At 39.0% G+C, this 20,062-nt stretch overlaps 1 pseudogene; it reads left to right on the top strand.

Annotated features, from left to right (window-relative positions):
• The first annotated feature begins 13,686 nt into the window (after positions 1 to 13,686).
• Positions 13,687 to 18,561, top strand: LOC148822694 (uncharacterized; annotated as a pseudogene).
• Positions 18,562 to 20,062: the final 1,501 nt, after the last annotated feature.

The following is a 20,062-nucleotide window of genomic DNA, read 5'->3' as shown; positions in this document are numbered from 1 at the left end:
AGTGTAGCTAACCTGACTCTTAAACTACTTCTATATTCAAATTTCTACATTCAAATGCAAAACTAGCCCAATTTAATATCCACAAATTCTATTGAATTTCTCCTTGAATTTGTAACAGATTTATTCCTAATTACCACATTCAGATTTGAAATCAAAGCCAGAACAACTCTCATTTTTGAGAGCTTGTATTATAATGCTAATTTTTGTTGCCTAGAAACCTCCACATTAAGAATCGTGGTAGCACGTACCACCAAACATACAGTTAAGTCAAGAAAAGCACACATAAATAATGATTGATCATGGATCTTAGTTATTGTTATTAAAAAAGCACCCATGCCCTCCAACATTCTGTCAAATTCATCAGAGGAGTTTTGTTTTTTCCAACCCATCCTGGCAGATGGGAGCTTCTCAGCTCTGGAAAGTTGGATTAACAAATTATAGATGAATCTGTTTCCACTGACTTGAGTAACCAAATGGCATTCATAGACACAGGCTCTCATCTTTGCCTTTATTAGTATTATGATCATTACATATGGCTTAAAGCTTGACATGTAATATAGACCTACATTTGTTTTCCCAACTTCTTATTTTGTTTCCTGTACTTACATTATTGCTTTATGAAATATAACTAAAACCTGAAAAAGGTATTTGTTCCTGATCCTGATTATTTTCTCTCAATATTTTAAAATTGTTTTCATATCTAAGACATATAAGGATAGTGAAATTAGTAGTAGTTTTTTGCAATCTGAAATTTAAATTGAACAAGCCTTCTCTTCTCTTTTCACTCACAAGAGAAACATGAGAATTTAATAAGAGATTAAACTGAAAGTATTATAATAAAAAAGATTAAGACATTTAACGCGAACCCTTGCCAAATCTGAACTTTAAAATGTAAGTGGATTCCAAAAATGAACTGGGTTTTTCTCCAAGACCTTGAATATTTCCTTACTAGCATTCCTACTGTCACAATGCTAATTCAACATTGACATTGTATCAGCTGTAACTTAATCAGTGGCAGCTCAGCTCGTCCCCAAAGACAGTTTCTTCTATTCATTTGAGCCTTCAACTTAAGTGTAATGGTAAAATGAGGATTACTTAATTACAATAAGATGTGCAATCAGAAAAATCACATTAATCAAATTTTAATATATATAAATATAAATTAAGACACTGTCTTAATATTTATTAAGGATGTATTAAAACACTGTCAGACAACTGTTTTCATTTCTTTTTTCAAATTTTCAAGGTCTGCACTAGAGTTGGATTTAATTGTTATAATAAATTAAAGCTTGTGCCAGGCTAAGATTAATACTGACTACCAATGCATTTAAAGCAGTGGTGTAAGACTTACTTTCTGATTGTTGTAGGTACTATAGGTTATGATATACAGTAGCATAACAGGGAATGGTTTAATGCACTTTAAATTAATATAGAGATGACGCCATGAGTTTCAGTGATTAAATTGCCTGATGTTTATGTAAGTTTAGATTATGATTTATATTGTATTTACATATTTATATTATGTTTGAGGAATGACTTATATTATATAATGTATTGTTAAAGAAACAAGAGATGTAATTTCTGACCATTAATAAATGTCCATTAGTCACTCAAGAATGTGGAAGTGCCCATCCATCTAAACAGTGATAAGACTGGACCAGTTAATTTAAGATCACTAGTTCTTATATGCATTATATATAAACTATATCATATAAAACTTTAATTGGAAATAAACTAGAGGTTCATCTGTCATACCCATGTAAATGCCAGCTTATGCATCCAAATCACCACTGGTAACTGGTCAAGTCTTCACTAGGACTGCCAATTCATCAGCTGCCATAAAATCGAGAACATGGGTATCAATACTACTACTGGTGATCAAATAATAATAATTACCTACACTTATATAGTGCTTTTCTGGAAACTCCACTCAAAGCACTTTATAGGAAATGGGGACTCACTTCCACCACCACCACCAATGTGTAGCACCCACTTGGATGATGCAACGGCAGCCAGAGTGCGCCAGTACGCTCAACACAGATCAGCTATCAGTGGGGAGGAGAACAGAGTGATGAAGCCAATTCATAGATGGGGATTATTAGGAGGCCATGATTGGTAAGGGCCAATGGGAAATTTGGCCAGTAGGATAACAACCCTACTCTTTTTGAGAAATGCTTTGGGATTTTTACCACACAGAACCTCAGTTTTACATCTCATCCAAGGGACGGCACATTTTTTACATTAGTGACCCCATCAGTATACTAAGGCATTTGGACTTACACAGGGTTAGTGCTCCCTACTGTTCCCACTAACACCTCTTCCAGCAGCAACCTTAGCTTTCCCAGGAGGTACAGTATACCATCCAGGTATACTGTAGTTACAATGTAATGTATACATTGTACTAGTTTCCTGAGGGAATCCAGTAGCGAAGGTGCCTAGATCGATATCCTGAAACTGTAGTTGAGTTAGAAGTTGCTGCATTACATCTACCAGAAAATAATTGTTGAATCTTAATCGTAATGGGATCATTGCTCTGCAGATACTTCTGACTCCAATAGTGGCAGAGGAGTCATAACAAACCTTTTATCCACAATGTCTCAGAAATATCTAAAAAGACTGGCTGAAATTGCAATAGAACATGAGCTGTGTTGCAGGTTGGACTTCACAAAAATAATTGATGACTTTGCCTTGGCTAAAGCAAAAAGAGTGATAGGTTTATTCCATGCTGAAAAAAAAGAAGAAAGAGAACACAACGTTTCAGCCGTGGAGCCTTTTTTCAGGTGTGCTGAAGACCCACACCTGAAGAAGGCTCCACGGCCAAAATGTTGTGTTCTCTTTCTTCTTTTTTTTCAGCATGGAATAAACCTATTACTTGTTCCTTTGCAGCCTACGCATGCTGACGCTGCTACCCACCTGAACTATTAAAGCAAAAAGAGTCCACTTTGTAAAGAATGCTGTGTCCACAAGGTAGAGGAAGAACCCTGTGCATATTTCTGAGAGTTTCAGGAGATGTTGGCTACTTTTCCAAATCGCTGGGCTTTCGAAGACCAGGGTTTCAGTCAGAGGGGACTGAAGGCTAGATATCCAAATCACGGGGCTGAAGTTGGAGTCGAGGGACAAAGGTAGAATATTCAAAGACCTGAGTATCAATCTGAAAGAGAATGTCTCAATAGCAATGGCGAGGTAGGAGCTCCAAGGATAGAGACTAAAACCGAGCGCAGACCTAAGGGTAATGAGGGTTTAGATATCCCGGGAAGTGGAGGGTTTGGTAATTAGTATGGTGTCGTGATTGGATAATTGATCAGTGTGCTGGCGCTTGCTGGAATTACCCATAGTTGTGGTCAGTTTAGCGAAAGGTCATTATGGTTGCTGGTGGATGTGACACACTTTGAAGGATGGGTTGCCATGATTTTACCAAATCATTCTCTCAAAAAAGTATTCTTGTCATGTCAAGCTATTGTATAATGTTCCTGATAGGATTGAATATCATACTTCTGTTTCCTCAAACATAACAAACCTTAATGACGGGCATATAGAGGAGTGTGGTGGACCTGTGGTGTCAGATTGGACCAGACATTGGGCATTGGGGGGCAGAAAAGGAGTGATAGGGCTCCACAACACCTGGAAATCTGCATTCTGACATAGCCCACCTTTTGTGACACTTATGTACCTGACAATGCTGGCATTAACAAAGTGGCTAATAATATTTATTTTTCCTGACAGCTACCTTATAATAGTGTTCTCCAGATCTTATACATGTAGGTTTTTAAATTAGGAAACAAAGAGAATCTCACAAACATAAAAATAACCCATTCTGTTTACACAGAGCTCCCTCTTGTATTCAACTAAACATACTGTCCCTTACTGAGATAATGGCAAGCCCTCACAGACTGGGACTGGCTGGTTGAAAAGCAGATAAAAACTTGAACCTGTACAGATACAGAGCTATCTTCCTCCCATGTGTCCACATTATGCAGGATGGCCAGAGCAAGGGGAGCTGCTTTCTGTAAGACAGCAGGAGAGAGAAACATTTGGCCCAAGAACTGCAGACTAAAGGATGCCTTAGCAACAGAACTGAGATACTGTGCTGGGACTTTTTTTCCCATGGGAGCAAAGCTACTGGCCTGGGTGGTACTAAGGCACCAGACAGAGTGAAAACAGAATGTGGAAGGATGTCCAGTACAGCTTGGTCATTGCAGAGATTGGGGAAATTTAGTTGTTCTTGTGTGTTCCAAACAAGTGTCTAATGCGGACAAATTACAGACAAAAAAGATATATGTGTTATACAGTACATTGGGAAAAAGAACTTTTTTCTTTTCTATCGGAATGGGCTGTTGACTCACCAGTAATCGAGTGTGTCCCTTGGATATACTTTGAGTGTCATGGGTTCTGTGTTTTTGGGAAGACAGTGAGTAATAAAGAATAAAAAGGACATTTATGCAGTACCAATGCCTGATGCTGGTTTGTGGGTGCATTGGTGGTTCTGGGAGATGTAAAGAAACTGTTGAGGGTATAAATGTCCTAGCACCCTTAAAGTGGCATTAATAAGTGGCATAGTTGGCTGCAAAGCTAACTTTTAAAAACAGACACATACTGTATATTGCTATGTCTGATGTCCAGTGTATGATACTATCCTCACCTGAACAGAAATTGTTGGCTGAGAAGATGACATTTTCAAGAAAAAAAAAGTCTAAGCACAAATAGTTATTTGTGCTTTTTACCACAAAATATGACCCAAAGAAATAACCAAATAAGTGTTTTTTTAAAAAAAACCTGTTTAAAAATTGTGGACACTTTTCTGAACATTTTTAAAATATAACTTAGTAGTTTGGTTTCAGTTTGACCTTAAAATCATAACACAAGGCACACAGAGATACTGGATCTATTTTTGGAAGGTACTAGAAAGCATGCTGGCCCAATATGCTCTTAATATAATGTGCCAAATAGGAACAGCTCTCTCATATAGTCATATTTACAATATGTGAGTGGAATTTAATTTTTAAAAGAAGTTGATATTATTTGTACTTTTTTGCATTGTATTTTTAACACTTAAAAGTATTATTTTTTTTTGCTGAAACGCATACCAAACAACTATTGTCAAATTATTTGATGGCGTTTAACAATGTTTAATTTTTAAAATAAATATAACTAATAAAACAGGTTTCCCCATCTCACCAGTATCATTTAGGATAGGATCATTTAGTATTATTAGCATTATTATTTATTTATAGAATCTATAATTTCCAGCAAAGGTATCCATCCAAGCAAACTTGTATGCATTTTGTATCCTGAGAATAACTGGGACACAGTGATTGCCGAGATCACAATCCAATGGGTCAAGCTTAATGTGCAGTATTTTCAAATACTCTTTCATATATTATAGTATATTATCTCCAGTTTAGCTTTTGCTCTTTAATTTGCTCTTTAATTCACACAATGTAGACTTTCTAAAATGTAATCCCATAAGACGTCTCCAAAATATCATTGATCTTGAGGTTGCTGCTGCTGAAAGGCTTCATCATAGCATGTTATGGAATTTGCTAATGTCATATTTAAATTATAATGAGGTCAATGAAATGTTGATACAGATGAATATTATATCATTGCTAGAACTGAAGTAAACCTATCCGTATTTTATTTAGTGACATATATACTTATCCTTGGTCTAGACAAGAGCTGCTCACACAGCCAGAGTTACATACAGTACTGTATCTTATAAAGTGAATTGTGAATCAAATTGCTGGCAGATGACCAACAAGTAGCAGCATTATAATAGTACATCATATCACAAGCTATATATATATACTGTATTTCTATTTGGTTGTCTTGGGTTTTATTTGAAAAATAAAAATTAGTTTGACAATCTAAAAGCAAAAACTACATTTCTCGTGGCATGGAGGGACAGTGTTGTTAAAAATGGAGGGCTGTGTTTTAACATCTGATATTGAGTGAATTTGTTGTAGGACAAAATTTCTGACAGTAAAATATTATTTAATTTTATTATTATATTATTGAACCTGCTTTAAAGTTTTATTAAATATATTCCTGTGGTAAGGATTGGAATTTATGCATAAGAATGCTCAGATTAAAGTATTTGCTTAATGTACAAAATCTCTGCCAGCACAAGGTCTAAAAGCTCCAGGGTAACAACAGTTATTAACAAGTTATTTTAATCTGGCATTTTTAAACTGGCATTTCCACGTAACATTGATGTCTGTTTGATTTGAACATGCCACTGCAGCTCCAGATCACAGAGGTATACTACTATGGATGATCTGGGATTGGCAGGGAGAAAGGTAGGTTGGCTGAGGCTGAGTGAACGTCCTTTGTCTGGTTGTAGGTGGGGCACACCACCACATAAACATACACATTGGCACTCATGGATGGCCACCAGAAGTGGTGAGCTCCTGAAATCACTGGCTTCCAGGATGTCCAGCCAATCGGGATAAGTGCTCCCATTTTAGGACGTCTTGCCTGGCTTGCCGGGCACGAACTGTTTTCCTGAAGGAGAGTTAGAGGGAGCTGCGTTAGAAGCCAAAGCTGCCGACGCCACCTCTTCCACTTCTAGCAGGATGGCCCCAAACTCTAGTGCTATGGGATGATGGTTGTTGATTCTGAGGCAGCCTTGCCCAGGGCATAGATCCGTGACAGAGCATCAGCCTTCCTGTACTTGGATCCTGGCTGGTATGAGAGAGTGAAGTAGAACCGGGAGGAAAAGAGGACCCTGCACGCCTGTCAAGGGTTGAGTCGTTCTGCCTTCCAAAAGTATTCCAGGATCTTATGGCCAGTGTAATGCATGATGGGATGTTGGGCTACCTCAAGAAGGTACCTCCATTCTTTGAGGGCCATCTTCACTGCTAGACGTTCGCAGTCACCAACATCGTAGTTGTGCTCAGCTGAGGACAGCTTCTCTGAATAGAAGGCACAAGAGGCCCATTTCCACCACCCTGAAACAGATCTAGTGCTTCCAAGGGTTCGCCAACTTATACAGGTCATTCATGCAGGAGTGGGCCAGTCCCTTACTGCCACAACCTTGCTTAGGTCCATCCAGAGGCTTGATAAGGCTTGATGTCCCAGGAATGCCACCTCTGCCTGAGGGACCACACACTTCCATAACTTTGCTCTCAAGGGGGTGTTTCTTGAGATGGAGGAGGACCTGCTGGACGTGTTGGATGTACTCCTTGAGGTTGAGGGAGTATATCAAGATATCGTCCAAGTACACCACCACAAAGTCATCCAGATAATCCCGGAATGCATCATGCATGAAGTCCTAGTAGATGGCAGGGGCATTACTGAGGCCGAAAGGTACTCATATTGCCCTGCATTGGTGTTACCTGTTTCCCATTTATGGAAACAGGTAAAAGTTTATTCCATGCTGAAAGGAAAAGAAATGAGACACAATGTTTTGGCTTTAGAACCTTCCTTAGCTGTCAACACACCTGAAGAACACATGAAGAAGGCTCCACAGCTGGAATGTTGTGTCTCTTTTCTTTTTGTTTCAACATGAAATAGACCTTTACCTGTCCCTTTGCAGCCTACGCATGTTGATGCATTTACCTACTTCATTGTCTTCTCTTATCTGGGTCAGGTTGTAGGCCCCTCTCAGGTCTATCTTCATGAGGACTGTCACTTGACTTGCCTTCTCCAGAATCGATAAGATCATGGGCTGTGGGTACTGGTTGTTCCTGGTGATCTTATTTAGCCCTGTGTTGTCTATGCAGGGGTGTAGTAACCCATCCTTTTTGGGGACAAAGACGAATCCAGCCCTGGCCAGTGAAGAGAATGGGCGGATGAAGTTTTCTGGTCCCGAGAAGGCAAACAGTCAGCACCTGGGGGGTGTGGTGCCAGGCAAGTGGTCGATTGGGCAATCGTATTCGTGGTGCGGCAAGAGCTTCTGAATCAGAGCCTTGGGAGGAATGCTCTTGCTCATGGGAATATCTCTCTCGCAGCCCCTATCCTCCCCGCCTCCACTTCTACACCCTTGTAGCAAACACCCCAGTTCAGTCCTCGCAATAGTGAGGGGTTAGTTCGGGCAACATGTCCACACTGTTTAAGTCAATTAATGAACTATTTTTAATTAAGTTTATTTATAATTAACTTCTATGCTGCGGTGAACTGATGTCCCATCAAGAATGGGCTTCGGCTCCTCTGCAACTCTGAATTGGATGAAGTGGTTAGAAAATGGATGGATGGACGTTAACCACTATGAAACAAATTCCTTTGTTATGAAATAATATAGAAAATAAATGTGTATATATATATAAGGATGCTATGAGGTAAATGCTATTAGCAAAGAAAGATTCTATAAGATTTGTTGTCACCAAAATAAAAACCATAACACAGAAGTTTCTGTGATATACAGTAAATACTGTAAAGTGATGTGGCAATTAGGTTTATCCAAGATAGATAATAGTTGTAAACAACAATGTAAAATAATTATCTTTGTCTCCTGTAACATAATCTCTAACATCTGTTTATTTGTACTTCTAATCATACTGGCTTCAAATGAAAATTAATTTGTACTTGAAATGATTTATAAGTTATTGAAGAGACATACATACAGAAACAAAGCCTTTACAAAATTAAAATGCAATAAAATGCTGGTGTATAAATGAAATTAATTACACGGATTTTAGCCAGATTTGATAAACAAATAAGAAACATAATATTGCTATGCCATTAAGAACTTTTAATGGTGTTCATGTAAACACATGTACACCATTAAATGTACACAGAGAGATATCGGTTTCAAAAGTGCCGACCAAGTGAGAAATGTCTGCTATTGTTTGAAAGACTGTGACTCAGTTTCAACTCAATAGAACAAAGGCACAGCAAAGACTAAAGGAAATTATAATGCTTGCACACATCAGGATCACTCTATATTATCTGTATTAATAAATGTACTCAAGGAAGACAAAAAATACTGAAATAAAGTTGATTGATTTTTTTAAATTGCCTTTGTTATACTTGCCTTATTTGTAGTTAACTGGCTGAAGTATAATATGTTTTGAAGTATATTTGCCCTTGATCAATTTTAATACTGACATTTGTTATGTAGGGAAATGTGTTTTGAAAAATTGATTCCTACCGCATTGTGCATTGATGGAGCCTGAAAAACGTTTACTGCCTAAAACTTTTTTTAACAGACATTTTGAAATTTTGGAATAACATATAGGTTTAACCAATGAAGATAATTTTACAATATTGTAGTCTAATTGACTCCACTGTTATAAATACTGAATTTGAGTTTAACTAAATGGCTAAAACAGTTTTTCCTAGGATGAAACCTGTGAGGCATGGACTTTCATCCATCTTCTAACCAACCTTTATCCAATACAGAGCCACAGAGCAGCCAGAGCCTAGTACACGGCTCTGGTGCAGGGCAAAGTTTGAACACAAAATCAAATTAGTTTTTCAGCATTTAAAATTTGAAGTGGTTTGATGTGTTTGAGGCTATTATTTTGTTACACAGATCCACATACAGTATATTTAAAATGTTTACCCTGTTGTGTCAGTTAGGATGACCACTAAATGTACAGTTAAATAATTGTAGAGCAGTTTAAAATTTGATATCAATTTGGTCAAGTCAGTCAGACATTTTAAATTATGCAAGAAACCCATACATATTTTAATTGGATTGTCGCTAGAATGACATCTGTGAAATTTGTAGCTAATTAGCCGAACAAATTTTAAACAGTAGTAGTTTGTGGTGCAGCCTGCAGGTTGAGGAGAAGCTGATGATCTAGTGAGGATATAAATATTATCACAGTGACATGAGAGGATAAAATCTGAAGGTTTTGCCATGTTTCAGTTCAGTCAATTCAGCAGCTCAGAAGAGAATTTCGAATAATTTTTGAATATGCAGCTCAAGTTGCCATTTTTTATTGATGAAAAAGAACTGTAACACAGTTTTTGTCTCTTATCTACTACTATATCTCTTAAGTTTGGAGTTAATTATCTCTAAAATGTTTTATCAGGTTCAGTTTGAATCAGTTTAATTTTGGGAAGAAAAAAAGCCTTACATAAAGGAGTGCAGGAAATTCTTTTGAATGGAACAAGTAATAGGTTTATTCCATGCTGAAAAAAAGAAGAAAGGGAACACAACGTTTCAGCCATGGAGCCTTCTTCAGGCCTTCCTCAAGGCCTTCTTCAGGCCTTCTTCACACCTGAAGAAGGCTCCACGGCCGAAACGCTGTGTTCTCTTTCTTCTTTTTTTCAGCATGGAATAAATCTATAACTGGTTCCTTTGCAGCCTACGCATGCTGATGCAGCTATCCACCTGAATTCTTTTGAATGTCAAGTTCCTACTGTACTTGACTTTGTAGAGGAACATGGCACTGATGGTCTGCCTACAGCCTTTTGAATGACATCAGAAGACCTACAGGAATAACCTTAAGATGGACAGATCCTCTGTTTATTCCAGCTTTGTTGAAGGATGTAGCAGAAATCCTACTATCTTTTTCTCTAATATCAATCAAATGATACAGAATACTCATAGATTATAAATAACCAGTAGTTTACCCCCAACTCCTTCAATCATGACAACTAAAATATTTAATATTTTCAAGTTTTTTCTAATTTATTTATTTTAATTTTGCTTACGTTGATGAGACTGTAGGTACCTCTGTCTTAGACCCTATTCCTACAAGCCTACTCAAAGCTTTCTTCATTTGTTTTTAATCACATCAGTTGGTTTCTGAAATTTGTCCTTCTGTTAGGATTAAAGTCTGCTGTTATCATACCTGTGTTAAACAAAACCTGGCCTAAACCCCCAAGTACTACAGGTAATGCACAAAAAACATCTTTTAATAGGGCATATGGTCACTACATACTATAAGGCCATTACAGTCTATACATTCTGTGGCATAGAGTCTTCAAATGTCTGCCATGCTAGACATCGTTATCCTGGATGATGGAGCTGAAAAATGCTGTCATTTCAAAATTTGACATAAATGCTTGATTGCATTCAGATCTGGTAACTGAGAAGGCCATGGCATGTGGATACTGTCGGTGTCATGCTCATGCAATCTTTGCCATCAAATATGCTCTATTGACGGAGGCTTTGACATCCTTAAAGTCATCCCTCCTTGCAGAAAAGAAATGTAGCAACATTCCATTCCATTTAAAATACTTTATTCACCCTCAAAGGGGGCAGTTTACAGTAGCAACAAATGGTTCAATATACAACATATAACAAATTAAGCCATTGCAGGAATTTATGTGGTAAATATTATGGGCAGAGACAAATAGTCAAAAGCTCTATAACTGATACGCAGAGTTCCTCCTGCACTATTACAGATTTACACCACCTCTGATTAATGTAGAGACAGACCCCAACTCCTCTCTCCTTACCTTTACTGTCTTTGTCTCTATTAAGGCGGTTTGGTGTTTCAAATCCATCAACAAACAAGTCCTGGTTGGTGACTTGGTTTTTTAGAGATGTCTCTGTAAAAGCAAGAATACAGTAGATACATCCCTGTACTCTTGTTGATAATTGATGTTTGCTTGCTGTTCATTCAGTTTGTTGTGCAATGAGCACACATTACCTTAAATCGCCAATGGTAGAGGTCTTCTTTTCATTAATTCTTTCAGTTTCTGTCTCCACCCGCCCTTCTTTCCTCTTTTCTTTTAAGTTCTTTTTTTGGTACATTGGAAATCCGAGCAAGTTTCTCTCCACCATATTTCTAAAGATATATCCCAATCTGGAATTCCCTGTTCATGATAGGTGAGCATTGACTAGTATATTCCATGTTATCCAAACAAAACAGTGAATAAAAACACACAGTGCTCCCTGCGAAGGAAAAAAAAAGATTCAAAACATTTGATTGCTAGGACTGATAGGCAACATCACAAATGTGAAAATGAAAAACAACGAACATGCTGCATCTCTTTAGAAACTTTTTTTTTGGAAACTGAAACAAGTTGAGTCGCCTTGGTCCTGCCTTATGCATCACAACAATCTTCTCCCTTTTAAAGGAAGATGTTCTGTCTTTAGGAGCCATGGTAGCCAAAATTATTGCCAACCAGGACTGTTGGCAAACATTTTAATTCATGACCCTTTTACATGTGTCTTGATCGTAAACCCCTCCTATTAAGGACACTCCAGCCCTTCCTTGTTCTGTACTCATCCCCTGCACCTGCCTCTGGCTCCTGCCCCCCATCCTATAAAAGCCAGACGCTCACTCTGTTCCGGGCTCTGCATTGGTTCCTGTACCAGGCGAGTCCAGGACCTGGAGAGTCTGGTCCCCTCAAGTTTTTAGTTCCTGTGCCGGTTCCGACCCGGTTCCCGTTTTTAATCCCCTTTGTCTTTGTCTTGGATGGATCGTCTGGCTCTGGACTTTTGCCTTGTCTTGGATTCCCCTTTGGACTCAGTTTTGGACTGTTTGCCACTGCCACACCTCCCCCGAACACCAGCGCACCATGGACACGCCCCCTGTTTTCATTCCTGACACCTGCATGCCTTTTTCCCCGTGTTTTCCTCACTCTACCCTGGATTGTGTCGTCTGCATAGGGTCTTGAAAGAATGCTTTCGTTACAACATGCTGGAAAGTTATTTGCTTAATAAATGCATGAGCCATTCCTCTATGAAAGCCCTGAAATTCATTATATGTTGTGTCCCTCATTTACTCAGATGTTTCTATTTTTTGCCCTCTACATGTAATTGTGCCAGAAACCAGGTTACACAAAATAAGTGATACAGCCTTCTTGTGTTTAGCAACATGTCTATGCTGAACTGCCCCAAACTGTTAAAGATTATGTGTCATTTTTAATTCTCACTTGAAAACCCATTGTTTAATTACAGATTTTAATGTACAATATAATTTGGTTTTACTGGATAAATTAGCTATCCTTTTCTTTTTTATTCTTTTTTACTTATGCTATGTATTATGTTTGCTTTATTAAATGTATCATCACTTTGATATATTGAATAAAATTTATTTTCTTACAACAATTAATAAAATCAAGAAAGTTGTTTACAGCAGCTAAAGAACAATGACAATATGAAAGACAAAACTAGGCTGTCCTTGTAGTTTTCATAGCATACAGATGTAATCTCTGTAGGAGTAATTCTGTATTGAACATAAAATACCCATCTGATTCCTTCACCTTGAACACTTTACAGTCCTAAGTATTATGCCTAATTGTTCTTTGAATATATTGTCAGAATTCAATTTATTTTTCTTTAATTTTACATCTTAGTTCTGCATTGTTGCCTTGGGATTCTGTTTGGTTCATTAGGGGATCCTAAGTTCCTTGTTCTATTGCCAGATAGTTAAATCTAAGCTTATGCTTAACTCTTTAATAGACATTCTTAAATACATTTTCTAATTGGGTGTTGTTATTCCTTGTGAAATGGAGTTTTTAAACTCCATTTAAAAAAAATTCAAACTCTAACCTCACCCACTTCTGTTTTCTCATTCCACCTTGAAACTGTTATGAAGCATCTTTCAGGACCCTATGCAGACGACACAATTCGGAAGGGAGTGAACACACACAGGGAAGAGACGAGGAACAGGGCTGGTACGAATGGGGGGGGGGTGGTCCAGGGCGAACAGTCCAAAAGGGAGTCCAAAGGGAAATCCGTGATGATGCAAATTTCCAGAGCCGGGTGATCAATCCAAAACGAACAAGACAAAGTTAAAAGCTGGAGTTGAATCCGGCGAAGGGTCAGGGGGAAAAAGGGGAATGGGACCAGGCGTTCCAGGTCCCGGACTCGGCCGGTTCAGGACACCTAGGAGGCGAATGCCACCCGAGCCGAGTTCCAAGGCAGAGCCCAGAACAGAGTGAGTGTTTGGCTTTTGTAGGGAGGCTGGAACAGGGAGCAGGTGCACAAAATCAACTAAAAAGTGAACAAGCTGGAGCGCCCTTAAGGGGGAGGGATTACAATTGTGACAGAAACAACAGTTCTTCAACCTCTAATTCTCCACACTCTGTGGAAAACAACCAACTCCCCATAAGATGAGATCTTCTTTTCTCCTCTGATGTTATTACAACAGCATGCCCTTGGGGACATTTCCTGTTCCTCCCCCAACTTCCTTCTCTTGCCCGCTTGTCTAATCCTCCTGCTCTACTGTCCCCATAAAAGCCTTCCAGTACTTCGGTCTTCTGTCTTCTCTTTGTTCACAACCTTCACTTCCACTGGCTCAGGCAACAGTGATGACTAATTCCCTCTCCACTCCCCCCTCCCCCCTCCCCCACTTGTCATTCAGCTGGTTGCAGCTTTGACTTCAGTTCTCCCCCCTCTGAGTTCTTCTGTCTCTGGCCCCAATAGATACCCTGGTACTGGACTCCTGCTTGCTCCCTCAAAGACCATCATTTCAGCCACCATATTTTGGGATTCTGACTGGACCAAAAATCAATTCTCACTCATTCAGATGAATTAAATGGACCAGAGAGATCAGGGTTCCTTCATTCAGTACTATCTGTTTTATGAGTTTCTTATTCCTATTACTCCTATCTCAGGCATACATTCCTCCCAACCCTGATCTTCAGCAAGTGGTTACTTTTCACTGGTTCCAATATCAGCTCTGCTTCAGGCCAACCAAAGGTCATCTGAACACTGGTAGTTTTTGGATCTTTCCTCCCCGATCAGCACAGCATCTTTCACTGTCTGAGATAGAATACCCATCTCTGTCATCAGATCCTAGTCTGATGGTCCTGTCTATATCTGACAGACCTGATCAACTAAAAGCCTGAGAGCCATAAGCTTGGAACTGAAGAACTCTACATTGGTGTTAACAGGGCTTCTTCAGTCTCTTTTTGGTAAAGTATTCCAAAAATTTGCTATCCATTAGCCTAATAAACTTTTTTGCCCTAAGTAGAATTGGAATAAAATACAGTACTGTAATAAACACAGTATTTATTATACATGTTTAAAAATCCTCTAGTATAACCCTTTTCTTAAAATACTGTAATAAAAAGTATAATAGAAAATCAGTTTTGGTGTATTATAGTGGACCTAGTAAATCAGATTTGCCTGTTCTTTTTCTTGTATTAGTCTCAGTTGGAAGGTCACGCTGGTTGTTTGCTCTCAGCTTTTATTAGTTTTGGACTTTCTTTTTTGCTGACTATCTAAAGTATTTGTTGTCAAAGACATTCTCATTGCCTATACTCTGTACAAGTGATATTCTCTTAGAGACTGCCCTTGCCTTGACCGTTCAATACTGATTCTAATTGAAGATTTAATTCCTGCTGAACATTGGAGGTAAGATACATAACATATTACTACAATTTCAGGAAATGCACAAATATGTGCATACATATATTGTTCCATCAGTTGATAATTTTTTAATTTAAATACCAACACCAGCTCAAAGTGCCTTACAATGCATAAAAATACCCTTCATTATTCCTGGGGAATCTGGAACAGAACGATTAACCAGTTTTTAGTGTTAAACTATATGCTGTCAATCAGTACACTCATTCAATAATGAGGGATTGTCATGACTTTCCTACAACTTTTATATTTTATGGCAAAGCATTAGCATTATGTTATTGCTTTTAAATTTTAATATAACCAACTGACTAATTAAACCTTCTGCATATTTTGCAATGGATTTGGTAAATTTACCCTTATATTAAGAATTAAACAACAGACTGTACCCTCTTTTTGAACCAATTAGCATACATTTAGTTGTACTGTACATAGTTAATTTTATTTTCATTTTTTCTTGTCGTAGTTGAGAGACCTTCCTGAGATGTATGTTTCATGCATTATTTTATGGAGGTTTCCAAGGAGTCAGGTCCAGAGCCACCCCACAGCGCTTGGAACCTCCACATGATGCATGTTGTTCCTACCAGTATCCAATCAGAGAGTAGATGAATCAAATGGCCAGCATCATGCAAGAAGTCATTGTGGTACCGGTTTGATGATGTGAACAAAGTGCTGGAGGTATCTGCGAAAGGTGGTGTTGACAGAAAGCTGCAAACTATGACAACTATCATAGTGAGTCTGGCTTCAGAGAGGTTTGGGCAGAGGAGGAAAAACTCGCCAAAGCACCATACTCCATGAACCAGACAGTGAAGATCCATAAAGTCAGGCAGGAGCTGAAAACCCTGAAAAGTCAGTACAAGAGTGTAAATGAGCAGCAGCATTCAGCCTTGGCTGAGCTTCGAAGTATTCTGTGGAAAAGGCTCCTAGTGCCGAGGCAGGCAGATTGACATCAGAGACATCATCAAAAAAGGGCAAGAAAGCGAGCAGCATTCACCTCTGATCCATTCAGATTCTCCAAGGTGATATTAGGGCAGAAACATAGTGGCAGGTTCCAGGCGGAAAGGAGGAGCTAGTAAAATATAGATCCTTATGAGCCAAACACAGAGTTTGACATGGGAGAATTGCAGCTGTAGGTGGACCAGTATGTTGTTAGAAAGGCAAGGCCAAGGTCAGTTCCAGGTCCAATGGTGTCCAATATAAAAGTATACAACAATGCCCGAAATCCCTCCTGCACCTCTGGAACATTCCATGAGTCATGGGGGGGGGGGAGATAACAGAACAGTGTATGGATTCCAAAGAAAGAAAATTCCAATCTGATAGATCAATTTAGAATTATCTCTCTTTTAAGTGTTGAAGAAAAGATCTTCTTCAGCATTGTGTCTAACCGGTTGGTACTTTCCTTATCAAGACAGCTTTATTGACATAACAGTTCAGAAGTGGGGCATCCCAGGAGTGTCCGGATGTCTGGAGCACACTGGTATGGTGTCTCAATGAGAGAAGCTAGAAACCACAAAGGCAACTTGGCATTATTGTGGTTGGATCTTGTTAATGCTAATGGCTCAATACCACATAAGTACGTGCAGACCACACTAAATCAACATCATGTCCCAGGCGAAGTCAGATATCTCATTATAGATTACTACAATAACCTAAACATGAGAGTCTCTTCAGGACCAGTTACATCAAGCTGGCACAAGATCGAGGGTGGGGTTATTACAGGTTGTACTATCTTCGTGATCCTGTTTGCCCTGGCTATGAACATGATTGTGATGTCTGCAGAGCTGGAATGCAGAGGCTCTAAAACCAAGTGTGCTGTGCGCCAGCCGCCAATCAGGGCTTTCATGGATGACATGACATGACTGAGTCAGTGCCAGGATACCGGTGGATCCTGCAGGGGCTTGAGAAGCTGATTGGGTGAGCCAGAATGAAATTCAATCCAGATCTACGGTGCTAAAGAAAGGGAAGATTGTGGACAAATTCCGTTTCAGCACTGCTGAGACAACTATCCCAACCATCCCTGAGATGTCTAGGTAAGGTGTTCAAGAGCAACCTTAGAGACACAACATCAATCCAAGCTTTAGCACAGCACTGGAAGGCTGGTTGAGATCGGTGGACAGGTCTGGACTACGAGGGAAGTTTAAGGCATGGGTAAACCAACATGGCATCTTACCCAGGATCCTATAGCAACTTCTCATTTATGAAATGCCTGTTGAGATCTTTGAAAGGAAGGTCAGCACCTCCGTAAATGGCTGGGTCTGCCAAGGAGTCTGAGCAGTATTGTTCTCTATGGTATTTGTAACAAGTTGAAGATGCCTGTTAAATCCTTGGAAGAGGAGATGACACAGGCTAGAGTGGTGATGCAGTACAGAGACTAAAGTGACCTGAAAGTAACTAAAGCCAGGGTACAAGTGAATACTGGGAGGAAGTGGAGAGCAGAGGAAGCCGTTCAACAAGCAGAGGCTCGCCTGCACCACAACAGGCTGGATGGGGTAGGGCTGGATTAGGATTTTTTCCAACCACTTGCAGCGACACCATCAGCATGAAGGAGAGATCCCTGCTGATTCAGGAGCATGTAAGAGCAGTTGCGGAAGAGACAGCAGGGAACCTGGACAAGATGGGACCAGGCAATTGAAAGGAAGATCACCTGGGCTGGGTTGTACCACATCAAGTCTCTGATCCAATCAGTGTACGATGTGCACAAGTCCATCCAACCAGTACATCTGGGGCAAGGCAGAGACTCCTGGGTGTCCTCCATGCTTAGGATGATAGCAGTTGCTCTAGGAGAGGGGTGGTATCGCTAGCATCATGACCAAGTCCTGAAGGCCATTGCAGAAGAAGTTAGCACAGGCATTCATTAAAGCAAGCAGGTGCATTTGTAAGAGCTGGAGAACAGTAAAGCCCTCAACAAAACCATTAGTAGGGATCTTGGTTTCTGCCAGGGACTTGAAGTTTCTGACAGACCTGGAGAAACAACTTAGTTTCCCTCATCATATTATATCCACCACATTGTGCTGGTCTCGGAGATCACCAAACAAGTTGTCTTACTGGAGCTGACTGACCCTTGGTAAGATCGTTTGGAGGAGGCCTTTGAAAGGAAACTCACTAAATATGAGGGACTAGTCAGTGATTGTCACAACAGAGGCTGGAAAGCAAGATGCATGCTGGTCGAGGTTGGATGCAGAGGATTTGCAGCTCTATCACTGTTTAGGACTCCTAGTGCCCTGGGCATTGTGAGGGAGAGGAGGAGATGAGCCATTTGCAAAACAAGTGAAGCAGCAGAAAGAGCCTCAAGATCAAGTTCAAGTTGTATCAAGTTCACGTTTATTTGTCATTTCAGCCATATATAGAACTATACAGTGGAATGAAATATTGTTCCTCCTGGTCCACGGTGCAAATACAGACAGGACACAAACATAGACATTGTAGACAGGATACGCATAGTGCAAAGTGCAAATAGTGCAAATTATTAAGGGAAATATATCATGTCTCTTGCTTAAGAGAGGAGATCCATGGGGATTAATTTAGTGCCATCTAGACACAAGCTGAGGTCTGATCAGCCTCAGCTGGGTCTCTTGGGGGAGGCAGTATGATGTTGAAAGACCCAACACACCCAATGAACCCAGGAACATCACTGATGATGTGTCTAGGAACATCAGTCAATGTATTAATTCAGTATGGCTTTAAGCTCTTTGTGAAGGTACATTTATATAAATCCTAAGATTTCATATAATTTTAATATAAAGCAATAAACATTTACTTATAGTATATTTTGATAATATACTAATAAGAACATAAAGTTTACAAGTCAGTCCATTAAGCTAATCTAGCTTGTTTGGTTTTAGCTCATTAATCTAAGGATACCATCCACTCATCTCTTGAAATGGGTGACAGTTATACATAAAGCACATTTCCTAAAATGATTTTAAGATAATATTTATTTTACCCAATGGCCCACTCCTGCAAGGTAAAGAAAATATTGCAGTGCTTAGTAACTGTTTAAGATTTATGTGCAGCAAAGTGCATAAATGCTTAAGAGCTGGAGAACAGTCCCTCATACTTTCTGTTTATTGAGATTTGTAATTTAACTGTAGGTTGTTAAAATAGCTTAGGCCTTTTGATATACTTTCTGTTTAAGACTTCAAATCATTGCTTCTCTTCCTTAATGTTCCCTTTTGCCTGTTTATCTAAATGTCTGCACTTACATTTTTCAATCTGTTGTAATAAGTAATCACTTGATATACTTAATTTCAAGGATTGATCTCTTACATCGGAACGGTATCCGACTAAACTGCAGTGCAGGGGAATCTTAGAAAACGTTAACCTGACACTCTTCTGAAGCTGAGTAACACATGGTACTGATTTCTAAAAACATATTTCTTTACTTCTGAAACAATCACCTCCAGGTCCAGATGATGAAGTATAAAAAATTCAGTCATGTGCAATACATTAGCGCAGGTTTGCCGTTTTTAGAAACTGTTCCATTCTTGCAGTGCATCATTATGTTATATTTGAAAAGGCAGCATATGGCATTTTCCAGAATCACTCTTAAAAGAAAAAAGGAAAACTTTTTTTCGAAAGATCTTTTCCTTAGTAAAAGGAAACCTTTGTCTGGACACACATAGCAAGACATTTAAGAAAAGTTTATCAGTCTTAATTAAACTGAGAAACAGTATAAATATGACTTCTTCAATTTTGAAGAAGAATCATAAATTCATAAATACATCTTGATATCTTCCATTTTTCTTAATAAGTAGTATTTAAAATTGAAGATTTTCTGGAAAACTATTAAGACTGATAGTTACTCTATATGTAAGGTTTCAGATTATTTTAGAAACTTCTCCTTCCTGA

The sequence above is a fragment of the Atractosteus spatula genome, chromosome 12 (genome assembly GCF_055471065.1).
Source record: "Atractosteus spatula isolate fAtrSpa1 chromosome 12, fAtrSpa1.hap1, whole genome shotgun sequence".
Classification (NCBI taxonomy): domain Eukaryota; kingdom Metazoa; phylum Chordata; class Actinopteri; order Semionotiformes; family Lepisosteidae; genus Atractosteus; species Atractosteus spatula.
This window is presented reverse-complemented; position numbering and strand designations above follow the sequence as displayed.